The sequence below is a fragment of the Athene noctua genome, chromosome 10 (assembly GCF_965140245.1).
Source record: "Athene noctua chromosome 10, bAthNoc1.hap1.1, whole genome shotgun sequence".
NCBI classification, from domain to species: Eukaryota; Metazoa; Chordata; class Aves; order Strigiformes; family Strigidae; genus Athene; species Athene noctua.
In genome coordinates this window covers 6,157,872-6,175,205 of record NC_134046.1, presented here as the reverse complement: position 1 = coordinate 6,175,205, position 17,334 = coordinate 6,157,872, and the positions used below count along the sequence as shown (strand labels likewise).

At 48.6% G+C, this 17,334-nt stretch overlaps 1 protein-coding gene across 4 annotated transcripts in view; it reads left to right on the top strand.

Annotated features, from left to right (window-relative positions):
• Positions 1–17,334, top strand: part of PRICKLE2 (prickle planar cell polarity protein 2) — a 108,825-nt gene that overhangs the window by 56,031 nt on the left and 35,460 nt on the right. The window contains exon 1 of one of the 4 annotated variants that reach the window (XM_074914315.1): positions 9,442–9,926. The exons of the other annotated variants lie outside the window; for them this stretch is intronic. The gene's annotated coding sequence lies outside the window, so the exon portion shown is untranslated. Of the gene's footprint in view, positions 1–9,441; positions 9,927–17,334 lie in introns of those variants that run through there. 4 annotated transcript variants of the gene reach the window in all.

Sequence of the window (17,334 nt, the reverse complement as noted above, 5' to 3'; positions counted from 1 at the left end):
CTCCAGTTACATCACTGTATCTGCTTTCCAATCCTTTAAAATATTCTCCTATCAAAAAGTCCTGACATGTAAACCAGAGCTGCTTTGGATTTTGGTGAGCTGCAAAGCAATTTTTCTGTGCTGTATGTGCACTGCCAACTGTCTACAAGCCTGGCATGGACAAGGACAAGTGTGTTTCAAAGGAATTTGTCTTAGAGATGCTTCAGAGAAGGATGCTGGACATGTGCCCTTCAGAGGAAGATGGATATATGCCCATGGTAAATGATTTTTGTCATGTTTTGCCATTTTCTGTAGAATGGTTCATCTCTGAGGCTCCAGCAACTTTAGAAAGCTGACTATGGCAGGTTTGTCTCAACTTACAGGTGACAGGGTTTTGTTCAAAGCCACATGCAAAATCACAGTTGTCATCAAAACTAAACCCAGTTTCATGACTCTTCTGTAAACACAGGGTGCCACTTGCTGAGTTGAAGGTGGAGAGGCTGGAAGAGCAGGAAGGTGCTCTCCTCTGCGTCTTACATGGAACGAAAACTTTACCACAGTCAAAACTTTTTTCAAAGCAGAGCTGTTCAGAGTACAGCAAATGTCAAAATCCTTCTTGGCCGTGGGTTTGTGCTGGTGCGCGTAGCAGACGCTCAGGGAGGGGAAGGCAGCTGTTGAGCTGTGATTGCTGCTTATTACACTAATTACAATAGTCTCGCCGGTATCATGAGCTTCCCTTCTCCTTCCCCCATCTGTCTGTTTGGCCATCCATGGTTGCTCATCTTTTTGAGATACGTGTTTGAAGTGCTTAGTGCTGCAGGGATCCCGACTGTGCTCCCCCTCTCCTTCCCTGCGCTGTTACAAGGGAATAATCACGGTTTGCACAGGGAAGGAATTTTTAGTATTGAGCTGTTTGCCCTGAAATAAGGCCGTGGAAAGATGAGGTGTTGCTCTGACTCTGCAACTCCACATTTTCAAGATTCTCAACCGGGCGAGCCACCCTGGTCTGGAGCATCCCAGCCCGTGTGGATGGAGGGAAGGGGATGATGTCCAGCACTTTGTTCATTGTCCTTTTCCTCTATATTTTGGTTTTTGCCCTGTACTAGTACAACCAGGCTAAATACTGATCAAACCAATCCCCTCCAGTCTCGTCATGCTGCAGGAAGGTTCCCAGCTCTAACACAAAGAACAGCTACTCTTTTCCAGAAATGTCCTTGCCCCTCGGCTGTGGGAGCCTGGCCAACCCTGCCTTTGGTACCACTGCTGGCAGCAGCTCAGCTGACCCCCAGACTGCTCTTCTTTTGTTGCAAGGAGATGCTGTAAGTTAAATGCTCAGCAAAAAAGAAAGCACCGCTCCTTTAGATGCCCACCTGGTTTTTATTTCTCTGGGAAAGGGTTACTTGTTGTCACAGGGCACTCGCTGTGAAGAACAGCCCACTCCAAAGCAGCCAGCAGAATGCTTTCTGAACCACGAAACAATGGGACTCACTAAATGTCTAGCAGTAATAATTGCTTCTAAAAGGCTGATGTATTTAGTCTGCTCATGTTTAGCAAACATGTTTGCTTCGCCCTTTGAAGATAATGCTGCGTGCAGCACAGCATGGAAGGGAAAAAAGAGGAAGAAATGGCCTGTGGTTTTCAGCGTGTTTAACGAGCAATGGCTGACGGGAGCAATAGTGTTTGACATTGCTGGTGTCCCCCTGTTAATTGTGAGCGATTGGGTTTCTCCACCCCTCCTGGGGCTCGAGCTGTGGGCAGGATGCCCTCGTGGGCTCGTACAAGCTGAGAGCACCGTGCCTGACTCTCAGGCTAGTGGCGGGCAGCAGCAGCCTGGCATGGTGATGCTGGTGTCTCCGTGAGTGCAGGGCACCCCTGAAGTCTGGGAACATCTGTGAGCCACGCCTCGCTGTGGCTGCGGTGGCTGCTACCAGCATCTCCTCGCAGGGTGGCTTTGACCCTTCGCTAGAGACTTCTGAGGCACACGGGGCTGCAGCAGGGATGCTCCCGTGACACCGCCTGCACAGAACCCATCCAGGAGAGTGGGGATGGGCTGGGACCCCACGGAGGGGGGAGCCAGGGCTGGCGTCAGGGGCCACGTTTCTGGCCGACCTTCTCCTGATACAGTCGTAATCCCTCCTCACGGGTCCTGATCCCCCCTGTTCCTACGGCAGACGCTTTAGTTGCGTTTCTCTACAGGTCACGATAAGATAAAAGCGTGGCCATGTTTTACAATAAGGGAAGCAGGTTTAGAGGATGACAGGTTATACGAGGAAGGGATGCAGGTTTCCAGCTGCACGCTCTCGCCGCCGCGGCCGCCTTTGATGAGGGCTGTGATTGATGCTGCCTCTGGAGCAGGCAGCCGTCAGCCGGCGACGCGCTGACCTTTCCCTGACGGGCTGAGCGGCTCTAATGATCTTGATGGGGCTGGCGATTTGTATATTGGGTTTGATGTATGAGGCTTGACATGGCATGGAGAAATAGGACTGGGGTATGACTGACAGCCCTTTCCCATTAAGGGTGGTGAGGGACAGGCTGTTTTCCAGTGATTTTTTTCAGTGAGAATGTTTTGCTGAATTATATCATAGCAGAGAAGTTTTGCTGTTAAATATATTCCTTTATATAGCTTCCAAGCAGTTAAAAAAAAAAAAAGATGAGAATGAAGTAACTTGCAGGCCTGAAGGCTTATCACTAAAAAGGCTGTTCAAATTATACACTTAAATTAATTAATATTTAGTGAATTATTTTTACCCTGACTTTAATGTTCAGGCTCCTTAGGCAGATAAAACAATGCAGTAGCTTGCGTCTGGGATTATTTTTTTTTTAATTCAGCTGTATAAAATTTCAAACCCTTGACTTCTTGCAGGCAACATTAAAACCTTTTAATTTCCATGAGTTGAGCTGTGTATAAATCACACCCTGGTTGGCACATCTCATGGGTGCTTGTGGCAAGAGTAATGAATTTCATGGTTTGTTATGAGCTACTAAAACCAACACAAACACAGAAAGCCCGTTGTAATCTCAGCATATCATCCAAGGAAGCAATTTATTCCTAAGTATGAACAAATGTCAAGCCACGATAACAAATTGTTATTACTAATTAAAACAAAGGGAAGAATAGCAAACATCTCTTGTCATTTGTGTGCAGTGCCAGGCTGTCTCAGGGACACTGGAGCTCCATCCAGCTTCAGCCAGTGGGACAGGCAGGCTGCTAACCTCGCTATCCCCTAAGGCACATTGACCTGCTCTGTGCACTCCAGGCAGGGCATGGGGCCGTGGGCCTAGGAGGGCTGGGGCCAGGAAACCATCCAGGCTTAAGTCAAGGTGCCACTTTTCATAATTCTGTTGGGTTTGGGTTTTTTTTTTATTTAAAATCAAGGTTAACTGGATTGTAGAATTCTTGTAATGTGTGGAGTTTGGGGTGGACTAAAAGAACCCGTGCCAGTCCATTTGCTCTCACTAGCTTGTTTTATATCATCCAGGTCTACTTCATGCTCTCAGGTAGGAAATAAAAACCTATTTTGGCACCTGTCTTCCCACTGAGCAGGTAGGAGGTAAGGAACCAGGTGCATTCCTCTCCACGGCCAATCTCCCTGCGTTTGAAAATACACTGGGAAATTTAAGACTTGAAAGCATCATGAAAGCCCATTTCTGTTCATGACCCAACATGTGTGATTTCCTCCCAGATGTGATATGGGAACATCAGGTGGATCCAAAACGCACTGGATTTACCATCTCCCTTTGAATTTAACACAATTTGGGAGCAAGCAGTGAATAGGTCTTTTTTCTTAGCTGGCAAAGAGCAGTCAGGCATGTCTTTCCTGGGTGGGAGCAGAAACATGGCCATCTTAAACCATAGGTGGTTTCTGAGGAGTTTGAGTTTTGTGCGGCCACGGAACCTGCATGTGGCACCTGGCCAGAATGAAGGAAGCACCCAAATCCTGCTGGCAGCCAGAGAAGGTGTATGTGGTGTGGTTTAGGGGGGTAAAAAACAGACTTGTGTTGCTTGGCCAGGCCTCTGGGCTGGCTTGAGACTCACCTCTGAGCACAGAGATGGTCGAGCACCATGCCCCGGTCCTGGGGGATGCACATCTTTTGGGGAGGGACCATGTAGTGCAGAGGGGAGCTCAATGAGCAAAGGCAAGAAATCCTCAGGGCATAACCACTGACCCAAAACACCCTGTTAGACAGCTTTGAAGCTAAAAAGTAAAATAAAAATCATCTAATGTGACAGCAGCCCTGACAGTGTCAGGCAGTGAGAAGGGCGGCAGCGAGGGAGTCCTGTGCTGCTGCCAAGGCACATGTTAAAATGCAGACTTGCAGGGTTAGTCGGTTATCCTGAAAATGCATCTTCTGTTTTGTGTAAATGGAAAATTAATTTGTTGTTGATCAAAGGTTTAGATCTTTGGAAAACATACCACCAGATAAGCTGAAGATTTATATGTTTCCTTCATAACATATTTTCAAGGAATGCTTTATTGTTCGTGGAAAAGCCCCAAGAAAAATAATGTCATTAAAAAAATAACTGTGTTGAGTTTATTTAGCTGAAATTACAACACAGAGCTTTAATGAGGCTTTTGTAGACATCATTAAAGGACACTATTAAAAAGTCTTCACATAAGAATTCTATCAGGCTAGCAAAGGGGAGAAAACCACGTGAGCATCCAGATTGTTGTTCACATTTGCTTACAAATTTGATTTCAGAGTACAAAAGTAAAAGACATAGTAGTACTGAGTTAAAGCCAGAGGCTATGAAAAGCCTTATTGTTGTTAAGCTCCTAAAGCTTCTTGCATTAAGGTGATTTAAAAAAAAAAAAAAGGGGGGGGGGGGGAGAGAAAAAGATACAGTGATTGATGGAAACGCCGTCTGTGGTGAGCTCCGTGTGTCACACCAGAGCGTGCAGTGCTGTTCTCTGAGCTGGGGGGGTGTGGTGGGGTGGGACAGTCATGGGTGAGGGTCCTTTTGGGGTGCCTTGTGGTGGCGGGGATGGGGTGCAGGGCAGCGATGCTCAGGAGCACCAGCATGGTGTGCCGGGTCCTCCCGCAGCATCAGCCTGTGGTTCAGTGCTGCCAGAGGATGTGGACAGCACAAGGTGTGACATACGGGTTGATATGGTGTAGTTGGGAACTGTCAGTGTTAGGTTACTGGTTGGACTGGATGATCCTCAAGGTCTTTTCCAGCTTTGATGATTCTGTGATTCTATGCTCGTAGCCACTGCCTCGCCGCCCGGCTCTGCCTGTGCACCAGAGGATGCTGGCGAGGGTCAGGCCTGTCTCGCTGGGTGGTGTTTCCAAAACTAAATTCCTTCTTGCAGACCAGGAGCGCAGATCTTTACCCGTTGCTCTGCCGAAAATGAGTGGAACACAGCGGTGGCAGCAGGAGGAGCGGGTCTGTCTCACGCGGTCTTAGGCAGCAGCCGTGTGAAGGAAAAGGGGAGGAGGCCGAGTTTTGGGATTAACAGTCTGCCTCTGATAGTGGTCTCTCTGCACCTCTCTCCACCCAGTTTTTCTCTGAGATAAGATATTCTTGCTTCTGGCATTGAGAAGTATGGGGAGGGTTTGCTGCCTTCCTTAAAAAGAATAAAGAAAAAGGAAAAAAAAGAAGAAAGTGGGCTCAACCTAATTTAAGGTCCTGACATATTTTATGACTTGGATTCTCCAAGGAGCTTTCCCCATACCTTGAGCACATCCTTATGTGCCTCCTGAAGAGCCAAGCATTTGGTCAGGAGGAGTGGGGCTGGACGCTGCCACGTAGGCTCTTCTCCCTTCCCTGCTCATTGCTAACAGCTTTTTGCAATCATCTTGCCTTCCCCCTGGGTGTTTGCAAAACCACGCTCTCTCCAGCCTCTTGCTCTGCCCCGTGGCGGTGGGAGGATGGCCCTGCCGATGTCCCTGCCCAGCCTGGGGACCGTGCTGGGTACAGCCTGTCCTGGCACTGGGGCAGGAGGGCTGGCTCGGCAGGCGGAGATTCCTCCGCAAATTACAGGGGTGAGCGTGGGAATGGAGGGGAAAAAAAACCCCACTGTGAGTATCCAATTCTGCATTTCTGTGGGTAGACAGAGCGGTGGGAAAGTAATGTGTTATTGTGACTGTTGCTGTGAGCCAGGACAGGCTCAGTGATGGGGGGGACCTGCCGTCCCCCTGATCCCAGACAGGCTCGTGGTGTGTGCGGCACAAGGGACAGTCTTCATCCCCAAGGGCAGCGTTTTGGGGCAGGGGAGGCTGGAGCCTCTGTGACATCCCAAGGTAGCAGTGCTGTCGCACGCTGCAGTGGAGGATGCTCACTAAATAATTCAGAAAGGCAACTCGATCTGACATTCATCAGGTTAGTAGCCTTGTGACCTTGAGGACGCCAGTCTGCTGTCGTTGTGTGTGGCCGTGCCGTGTAGGTCATTGTTGTCAGGAGAGTCAGCAGTGTTCTGTGATGCCCTATTGATTGACAGCTGATCAATACACCAAGGTGATAAAATACAGCATTTATGAAACGTGGGCTCTTACATTGATTTGTTAAATTAGCCATGGGGATGAGTTTGTGCAAAAGGCAGAAAGTTTAAAGTTGACAGGTTTGGGTCTTTGTCTTTAAAACTAGCAGCAAAGGGCAGAAAGATGTGGCTACGTTTACAAGCAGAGTTGTCTGTCTCGCACCTCTGCACCCAAGTGGGGGCTCCTTGCGCTTGATCTTTCTTTATTTCAGTAGCTAAGATTTTACTTCTGGTCGTTTGCTTCATTGCTGGCAGTTGTCAGCATCCATCCTTGTAATGGTGCAAGTCCTTCACGTGACCTTTAATAATGTGCTCTGCTGGCTCAGTATTCTCCTTGCTGCTTAATGAAACACCCATTTCACCTGTGTAATGTGCAGAATCCGTCAAGAAATCTTGTGTGCCTTCTGGAGTTATTCCAACACATGACCTTTTCACAAGCCTTGCAGTAGGTAATGGTAATATGGAGCAATTGCCAGTGAACTGGAAGCTTTCAAAGCAGGAAGGCTCATTTCCTCTTTCCTAAGACAGTTGTGTGTCCAAACGTGGCAGCTTCTAATCTGATTTCTTGTCTCAGAAGAGCCTGTTGATTGGATTTTGTGGATGTTTAGGTTTGCAAGTATTGGAACAAGTCATTTGCCAGGAGCAATGACTATGATACCTGCTGTTTGGAGACACAAAGCTCTTCTGCTCATAGTTAGCCATGCAGCTGAGATGATGGTATAAGCGTTGGTCATAATGATCTTTTACATCAGCTCATGATTCTCACTCCAATTTTATCTCTGTGGATCAATTTACACTGAAAAGTTTGTGATTTCTGCTGTGATCGCTTTCTTGGGTTGGCCAGGCAGAACTCACCTTTGCTGTAGGATGCTGGTGCTTAGTGGTTGAAGCTGCTGTAGATGAAGTTAAACAGAGCACATCGTACAAGAAATGGGGTTGGACACTTGGGTTCATGCACTGCCAGCCTTTCCCCCGAGCGCAGGGCTGGCTGGCGGTCCTGCTCAAGTGGCACTTGGAGCATTAATAGACACTTTGCTCCCAAGTGTTTATAGCTAAAGGGCCTTTGCTCCTTGGAAGTTAATGCAGATAAAGTCAGGCATTTTACTCATGTGTTCGGTGAAAATTAGTGCCTACAGGACCTGCCGTATGGAGCGCTACATATTCTTTTTGCCAGTTGTAGCCTCTAGTCACTGCTGCGTGCTTTTAGCAATAAATTTCCAGGGAAGATTGTTACAGTAAACACAGGTAATTTCTGCTCTACAGTATTTCTGCTCAACATTATCATGTATAAGCAGGCTTCTTTATTTGCTTTTGCCCAATTCAGTTTTGTCTCATTTCCTTTGTGTTGTAATTAACATGTTCTAAATTTAAGTAGAAAAATACATCATCCATCTTGGGGTGGTGGCATGTTAACAATAGAGAGGTGAGCTGACAGCCTGCCCGCAATGCCACTGTAAGCTGGAAGGGGCAAAATGTGCCAGATTAGGAAGCTGAAGGGTCAGGGGAGTTTTTTCCTACAAGTTCTGTTGCTCTGCGTAGCTGGAGGAGTTGGAGGGGACCCTCCTCAGCACTGTGGCCATCCCCAGCCAAAGGAAGGTCCAACGCGGCTGGATGTGGTAACAGGGTCAGCACTCAGCTCTTGGGCTTGCAGCTACAGATTTAATTACCCCCAAAAAAAGAACAGAAAATGCTCTAATATTTCATCAACGGCCCTGAATACCTTCTTTTGTCTGAAGTTGTCTGAGCCGGATGGGGTCTCTGCGCGTTCTTAGTCCATCCTGCTTGACTGGGGTAAGTTGGGGCAGCTCCAAAGGGAGAGCTGAGCTGGTTCAAGATCTCGCCTTTGAGATTTTGAGTGGGATTCCATGTAATGAAACCTGATTTATGAGCCTTAATAATAATAATTCAAAGCATTTGAGACTGAAGAAAGACTCGCAGATGTAGTTTCCGCATCCTTCTGTGTTCTGTAAACATAGCTAATATTGCCAGAATCAAGGGCTCTGAAATCTGGAGCCAGGCCACAAAAGTCAGGAGCACGCTAAGAAACGCTGCATGTTGGGAGCTTTTACTTGCTCTCTGTATTTTTCTGAGCCTACAGAAACTAGGTTGTTGAATTTCACTCACTTTTTGCAAATGCAGAATGCTCTCCTCCAGCTGACTTGAAGCAAAGATTCATTTGTGACCACCTAATTTCCAAGCAACGGGCTTTAAGAGCAGCAGAAGAGGTTTGGCAGTGTCGCTCCTTCTCTGTGTTTACTTTTCTTTCCCAAGAGGAGGTTAACACGGGGGAAGGAGGCTTTGGCATTACTGTTGGGGTGGCATAGTCCTGGGGATCACAGTACTTACCTGAGATATAGAAGGTGCAAATCATGCGTCTCTTGGGGCCATATGAAAGAAAATGTATTAAAATATGAGCTAACCAAAATGCCACGCTAATAGCTTGTATTCCCCAGAATATTTAGCCCTGCTGGTGCACAAACATGCTGCATCTAAAAACCAGTGGGGAATCATAGCAAATGACTGCAGAAAATAATTAAGAGGGCATTGAAAGCCAGGAGAAAAATGATACGTCGCTCAGAGCCAGGATCATTGCTTTAATAGCCTGCGTACCTAAGAAGCGGTGCCTTAAGTTTGACAGCAAGTTGAGATTCGGTCAGCGTCAAAGAAGATGATAGGTGGGGAAGGATAATTAGTATCTTCACACCATTCAATTTAGGCTGCTGGTGCAGAGCCAACTCTTGGAAACGCGCACACGCGAGCCAGCGAGAAGGATGGGTTTTTTCTCTCCCTTTCCCTAAGCAGCCTGCAGGATTTATTGATTTTTAAGAGCAGGCTGATTTCCATGTAAATAAATGGGAGGGTGGCCGGCCGTGGTGCGCGGTCTGGATGCGGTGACTTTGGCTTGCTGACATCATTGCTCATTAGCATGCAGGAGAGGAGAGCAATGCAACAGCAGAGCCCCGCGCTGCTCCCGCGCCGGCAATTATTCTCCACGGGCTGCATCTCTCCTCGTTAATGCCTTGCGCTCCGAGAGCAAATTGGACATCCTCTTGCCACTTCCAAGGGTCATTTAGCGAAAGGCAGGTTGAGGGGGGAGCTGCTGGATTCATTCGGATTGGGAGCAGAGAGTGGGGGCACCCTCCGGAGCTGGATTTCAGAGCGAGGCAATTTAAGCGAAAGCTTAAGACGCGGGGCAGGAATGGCACGTTTTTCCACGGCGGGTTTCCTTCGGAGACGCGCCGCGGTCTGTGCGTGCCTCCTCTGAGAGGCTCCGACAAAAGGCGGTGTGGCGGCAGCCCCGGCGGGGCGGTGGGCTGCGCCGGGAGGGCGCGGGATGCTTTATGGCACTGCGGTGCTTGGGCTGGTCCTGGGAGCAGCCCGCCAGCCAAAAGGCGACTGGTACAACTAGGACGGCTGAGCAGCCCACTGGATTTTTCCCTCCTGTGCTGTCAGTGTCGGTGGGAACAGGTAAGAAACTGCCTTTTGCCAGCAACTTCAAAGTTGTCACAGATTTTTAGGAGGGCTGTAAAGTAGAAAAGAGGAGGAGGAGGAGGAGGAATAAGCAGCATTCTGTGGATGCACGGAGCTGCATGCTAACTTTGCTCAATGTGCTGTTGGGGGTGATCTACGAGGGGGCTGCGCTTTTTTCCCAGCCTTTGCTGTTCTCGTTTATGGATGTAAAAGGTTAATTGTTAAATTGCGTTTCTGCAGCTGCAGGAAGTCGGGGAGAAACGCTGATGCCACTGTGATGGATTTTTCATTTTAAAAATAATCGGGAAGGCTCAGCTGGCTCTAAACAGAAATAAGTATTAAAAAATCCTCATCCCTCAGTGTTAATTTTATTGCTCTGGTAAATGCAGCTTCTGGAAGCCTGGATTCTGTGGGCATTTTCTGAGCAGACTGCGTGCAGGCTGGTGTTGTGAATGAGGACATTACTGTTCAGATATTTATTGTGGTGGTTTGCCTTCCTGAGGATAGAGAGTTTTAAAGTATTCATCTTTCTACATCCTTCTTTTTCATGCCAGAATGCCTAACTAACTATAAACCAATCCAGAACTGCAACCTGGGGGTTATGTTTTCCAGTGCAATCTTTTCAAGTCAAATTTCCTTCTTTTTCTTGTTCCTTGAAGGAACATTTTAAGCAGATGTGACACAGACGTGACCTGTGACCGTAAAAAGATTTTAATCCAGTTACTCTTTGTTTTGTAGTCACGATTCCTTGGCGGTGCTAAACACTGATTGAATCTTTTCGAGCTGTTGAGGATTAATGCTGGACAGAATAATGCCAAAATAATTATTCACTCCAGATGCAGTGTCATCCTTTCAGTTTTAGCTCTCTTATCGTGTAACTTATCTGACTTATTTTTATTCAGTGATTATTTCACCTACTGTGGGAGCACTTACATGTCTCACATCCCTGTGTTGTATTTATAAGGGTGCCAGCTTGAGTCTGTGATAAAGATTTGTAAAGTAAAACTCTCTGCAGCTAACAAGATTATATTTTGCTTCGTATTCTAATCTTCTCCCGTTGTGTGTTTTCCACCAGCCAGATTCAGCTTAACAAAATGACCCAGGCTTGCACACTTGCTGTTGGCAGACTTGCTCAGGCTTAGCCAGCACATACACAGATCAGGCTGGCAGTGATTGCTTTCACAAGCAGGTCTGTATTGCCTGTCTCAGCAGACGCCGTCTAAGCCTTAACTTTTGAAATAATTAGTTTTCAGCCTAGCTCATCCTGCTCCTGAGCGTTTTGCCTATGAGCCAGGTTTTTTCCTTTAGGACATACGGCCTGGGAGATGCTCGAATTGCAGCATGTTTACTGCTTCCCATGGTTTCTGCTTGTCATGCTACAAAAGCAAACTGGTGAAGTCCCTTAAAACAGCAGTTACAACCCTGGGGCAGATGACCGGGAACCTGCTTAGCTTGGCCCATCTCTCTGAGACTGGTGTTGGAGAGATGGACTGCAAGCCTGCAGCTGGGTGGGGGATGGAGGGGGGCAGGAAGATAAACACTGCCTGTGAAGAGATCAGGGTTATGCAAACTTGAGAAGACAGTGAGGACTAACGTGCTGAACAGAGACAGACCTCTTTGTGGAGAGCTGGTTTTGGATCCAGAGGGAAAGTCTAACCTTGCTAGAACCCCAGGCTTGGAGGCAATTTTCTTCTTTCAGTTAAGCAGCAGAAAGAAACCCCCTGTGATGCAGCTCTGCGTCTTGTTAGGTGGAAGAGCCGCCGAATGGTATAATTAAAATCTGACATGATAATCCATGGGGTAGGACAGCTCTACAGCCAGGGCTCTGCAGTACAAATGTACGTTGGCTCTCAGGTGGGGAGTGCTGCTGAACCCAGCGCAGAGGGAGAGTTTGGCGAGGGTCCTGCTGCTGCCGGCTCCCTCCACTGGGCGCTTGGAGGCTTGGGGTTGTCCTTTAATAGTTGGACTAGATGATCTTTAAGGTCTTTTCCAACCTAGAGGATTCTGTGATTCTGTGACACAGGTGACACCAAACCCCTCTCAGGTGTCCACAGCTCCTGGGTCTGCCCGTCCTGTGGCTCCCTCTGCCTTCCAGAATCATGAGAATGGCTTCAGCATCGTTTGCCCACCGGCTGCGGGGTTGTTATTGCTGTTACTGAGCCTGTTTTTCTCTTCAACTTGGAAACTAGGGGTTTGCGTGTCTTCTCTATGACTGGGTAAAAAATATGTGGTTGTTATCATTTCTGTATGCTGAGCTGGACCTTTAAGGGAGGAAAAAGACCTCCTAACATAAATATGTTGAGAAGGGTGGTAAGACTGTGAGCTGGCAGGCTGCCTCCATCATCGCGGACATGACAGAGCAGCCTGTTGGACACCTTTTCTCCTGGTAGTGTGGCTGGGCAACAGGCTGGGGCTCACAGCACCTTGTTTTTCCTCTTCTCTCTCTCTCCATTGCTTGACCTGCAGCCCACATATGGGTATAATTCTTTGGCCACCTCTGTCTAACCTCTATTACAAAAAAAAATAATTGCATCTTCTGAAAAAGATCTTGAGAGCTCTAAATAGAGAGTTCTTCTGAGATCTGCCAAGTTATTAATATTCCTTAATTTAAATATCTCATCTTTATGCATCAGAATTTTTATGGTTCGTGTCAGGGGTTGTAGCTCAGGGGAGCAGCCTGGCAGTGTGGTTCAGGTCAGGAGGGTGCCCCTGGGGCTCTGACCCAGGTCATGAGGAGAAACTGGAGCCTGAGTAGGGACCTGTGTTCACTGCAGAGTGCTGGGGTGCACCTGGGCTCCCCAAAATGACCCATGATGCACCCCAGCTCCCCTGCTGTGTTTTAGCCCCAGGTTGGTCATGTTTTAATTCGTCCTGCAGTGGTGCTAAGAGGTCTGGCCACGGTTTTGGGCTGTGGTCCTGATTCCTTGTTTGCCTCAGAGAGGATCAAGAGAGCCCAGATGAGGGATTTGGGGGTTTGTACATTGTGTCGTGTTTTGTCCTGATTTCTTGGTCTCATCTGGGAGGAGCACAGCCTTGTGCACTGATGGTTGTTGTCTGCCACGTGGTGCCTAAGACCACAGACAGCAAAATTGGAAGCAGCCTGGAGGCTGCCCCAGGCCATGCTGTAGTGGTTTGAGGGCAGGGCGGTGGGGACCCACAGGCAGATGTTCCACCCGCTTCTTGAATTGATGGTCCTGATTCACCGTGAAGGCAGACCAGCTAGAAAATCCTCGGAGTCTGCTCTTGCTCATATTTGGCTGCCACTGGCAATAATGGGGATAGTTCTCTTCTTTTTTTTCCCCTTCTTTTTCTTAATTAAGCAAGAATAACTTTTGCAGTGTTAAAGGATTTTTACAGAGTCTTAAAAATAAAATTAGTCTCCAGCCTGAGACCGAGCATGGACAACTTCAGCCAGAAAGGAGAACTTTTCCAGGAGTGGAAATGGGGTTTGTAATAAAAGCTTCAACGCCACCCTGGATACCTTCACAATTGCTGTTGTTGGCACTGTGGAGGTCAGAGGGGATTAAAAATACAGGAACACTGAAAACCTGACTTGCCTCAAGCAAGTCAAGTGGCTATAGAAGAGAAGATGGATGGGGAAGATGGAGAAGAGTCTGACTTGCAGCTCTTCCATCCTCTCAGTGTTTCCCCACCTACTGCAGACTTCCCCGGAGATATGTGACTACACGTATTCCCCTGTGGCCACTGAGATCTGGGGGAGTTGCATCTATGGGAGTAGTTTGGTTGCTGGATTATTTCTCTCTTCCTTGGTTTCCTGGCATTACTGCCCTACCTGCTCTGTTGCTAGCCACCTGATGTTGGTCTTTTAAACCCACTGTTCCTACAGCATCTTGGGTCAAATGAGCCATTGCCCTCCTTTGGCTGTTCTTGCAGGCCACCAAGGGCATCTTGTCCTCAGACTTTGAACCGCTGCTATTATAAACACCCGTGTCTAATTCACCTCCTTTAGCCTCCTGCACCCCAGTTCGACAGATTAAAAGCTTTCACTAAGCTTCCTTTTCAACCCAGGTGGCACAAAGTCTTTGCAATTCATTCCCACCGATAGTTTTGGTGTTTTTTTTTTTTTCCCAGCTGAAGTGACTGGAAGAGCTGTGAAGTCACAGAAATGTTTTGTCCAGAGAGATGCTGCTTTGTCACTGTGGGACCTGGGGCCATGGGCAGGGGCTGGCTGGGGCTGCTGGGAGTGTTTCGTTGAGTGTTAGAGAAGTTGGAGAAGGAGGCTGAGCTTCTGCTCCAACTGTCTGTTTTGATCACAAAAGCTTGGGGCTCCTCTGATGAAGTTCAGGTAGTGGTGGGGAAGCCACGGCTGGGTGCTGCCTGTGGATACTCCTGCGCCTTGGTTTCCCCATCTGTGACATAGGAGAGCGGTGCCTGTACTGGAGAAGAGCTGCTGGGCTCTCACTATGGCAGTAAAAGGACTATGTTAATTTTTCAGTTCAGATAAATGTTTGCCCTGTCTGTGGGGTCTGGAGAAATGGGTCTCTGTAGCTGGAGCTTGCTTAGGGTGGGAAGATGCCTCATTAGCTCTCAAATGAGGGAAGGAGGTAATAGGCAGGGATATTAAGACGCCCTTGTTAAGAGACTCAGGGGTCACATGAGGTGCCCCAAATCCTCAGCCTTTCCCATTTCCGAGAAGTCTTGTGATTTACTGACTGATGACTGACCCAAAAGCCTCACCGCAGTCAGAATGATGGCATGATCCTGGGAAAAAATCAGGCTGCCATATATATATATATATCTTAAGCCAAGCGGGAAGAGAATTGCCCCTTTGCGTTTACACACCCCATCTGAGCTGAGCAGACAATTGCTTTTTGAGGGATTCCAAATCTTGCATGTTAATGTGTGCACAAATGCATGCAAATCCATTATGACGGGGCGCAGCAGAGGCATCGCGTGGCCTGGCAGGCTGTGGCATTCCTGCTCCTCGCATTGTCTGGAGATGGAGCTGCTCCCTGATACAGCCCATTTATTTTCATCCCAGAAGAAACAAGTGAGAAGCAGAGATAAGCAGCACTGGAGGGGGTGATAAGGGCTGTTTGCCGAGTTCCTTCTTTGTTCCAGAGGAATTTAACATTTCTGCCACGATTTTAAACCTTGCCTTCATTCTTGCTGTTGCCAGGAGGGCTTGGGCTCTTGCACTGTCCTTTCTCAACATAACCTGCGGTGCCCAGCCTGGGCAGGCTTTGCTTTGGTGGTGTTTGCTGTGCTATGTCCTGTGTGCCCACCCAACCGAGCCGGCAGCCGTGGCTGGAAGAGAAGATCCCTGCGGCCAGGAGCTTCTCCTGCAGGCAGAAGTGTGCAGCCCTCGCCACCCCAGCCGAGTCCAGTCCTGCCTATGCCACCCCAGACTCCAGCACACCCAGGCTGGGAGAGGCCAGTTTGACCAGCTCCTTTGCTGGAGCTACAGACCATTTGCAAGGACCCACTTTGCCTTGGCTTCAGGCTGCCCCCGGTCTGTCTTTTTAGCTCTGCTTGTGCTTTCCTTGTTTGGAGTTGCTGGTTTTTCACAGCAGTGAGACCTCAGCTCTCTTCAGAAAGCTAAGGGCAGCTCTCTCCAGAGCCTCTTGTATGGCACTAGTGTTTTCAGCATAGTTTAACTTATTGTTGGAGCCGTTGCTATGATGAAAGGGCTGTGGGAGGCTCCAGCGATGGCAGAGGCTGTGCTTTGCTAACAGTACAAGAGACTGCCTCATCCCAGAGACCTCACAGGTCAATTGGGCTCATGTACGTAGGTGGACCTGGGCTGGAAGCGTGCTTCTGCATCCCAAGCAAGAGGGACTCAGGAGCCAGGTTCTCCACTTGGTGTGTTGGGCCCTGTTCGCTTGATTCCCCTTGTGTGCCTGTTTTCATCCGAAGAGAGAAGAGGGCTGGCGTGGCTCACTCCGCTGAGGGCTGCCTGGGGTGGTGGATCCAGTTTGCACCATTCCCCCTCCTCTAGCGGATGGGTGGGGATGTAACCAGGGATGAGGGCTAGAGCCTCCTCTGAGGAGAGGACCGGCCACTGTGCCAAGAGCACCACGTAAAAGCAGCCGTTGCAAAATAAAATACATCCATCTTGTAACTTCATCACATGAAGCGCTGGCCTTGAGTAGAACAAATTTTTCAATCTGTTTTTGAGCCGTTGCTGCTTTGTACCATGTGAAGTCAATTCAAGGCAGGCTCCTTTCCAGCTAAATCTGACACCAGGAAATGTTCTTTTTCTCCCCATTTGCTTCCCGTCATCCTGGCCCCGCGGCAGGGCAGCTCCGTGCAGCTCCGTGCTGAGCAGCCCTGCCGGGCGCTCCCCAGCCCGTGCCTCCCGCAGCAGCGTGGCTGCTGGCCGGCTCACTCTCTTCTTTCCTCTCAGTCCATAAGCTACAGCTGCTTTAACAGCTCCTTTATTTACCCTCTGTGCCTGAATCTGGTTGTGCTGTCAGCTCTCCTTGCTTCGTTGGGAAACGCAACATCACTGGGTTTCTCCTCACCAGCCCTTAGTTCCTGTAGTGAAGTGATGCTCCATGATATCACCAGCTTTCAGCAACAGCACCAAAATATCTCCAACCCTGTGTCCTCCCCGATGCTGGACACCTCTCTTAATCACCAGGGCAGGTACTGCCCTGAGACAAGCTTGCAGACCCTTCTCTGGCATGAGAGCAAGATGGAAAGGCTCAGGAACGAAGACGGGAATTCCAGAGAGTGATGGGTGTTAGTTTCTTCTTGCTTAGAAGAAACCACCTGTCTACACTCTTCTCAAGTCGTGTGGGGCTTCTTGGGTGCAGAGGCCAAGAAGAGGCAAAGATGGAGCTTTGGTGGTGGTTAGGTGAGGCTTGTGTCTGGCCAGAGCCAAGGCAACGGGTTTCCCTTTGCAGGACGTGCCGCTCCACCTGGGCTGCGGCACCCTTTATATGGTAAGATATGCAGCACGCCGATGCGCTGAGCATCTCCAGGCTCTGCCGCTCTTCCTTTGTTAATGACTAACGAGCTGTTGCTGGCAGGAACAGCCAGGCAGGCTGCTGGCCATGGCCCTGCTCCTCTCCACCACCCACCAGCTCTCGGCCGTAGCATGGGCACCCAGCACGTTGTCGCTCCGGTCATCGTGTGCACAGTCGAGCACTGGCACGTGCATCGTCCCACTTGGTGCTGCTCTGCTTTGAGTGCGGTGGGGGGATACTGCTTTTTCAATTTCATCTCACATTTGAAATGTACATTTTTATATTAAGTTTTTACTACGGGGAATTATTTTTAATTATAGCGAGCTGGAAGACGATAAAATAAAGTTGAGTAAGTGAGACCTATGTGAAGAAGTCATGGAAACCATATCATAGGAGTGGAAAGACACTCCTAGGACACTGAGTATTGTTCCCATGAAACAGCATATCCTAATGTAAAGAAAATAATTGTAATT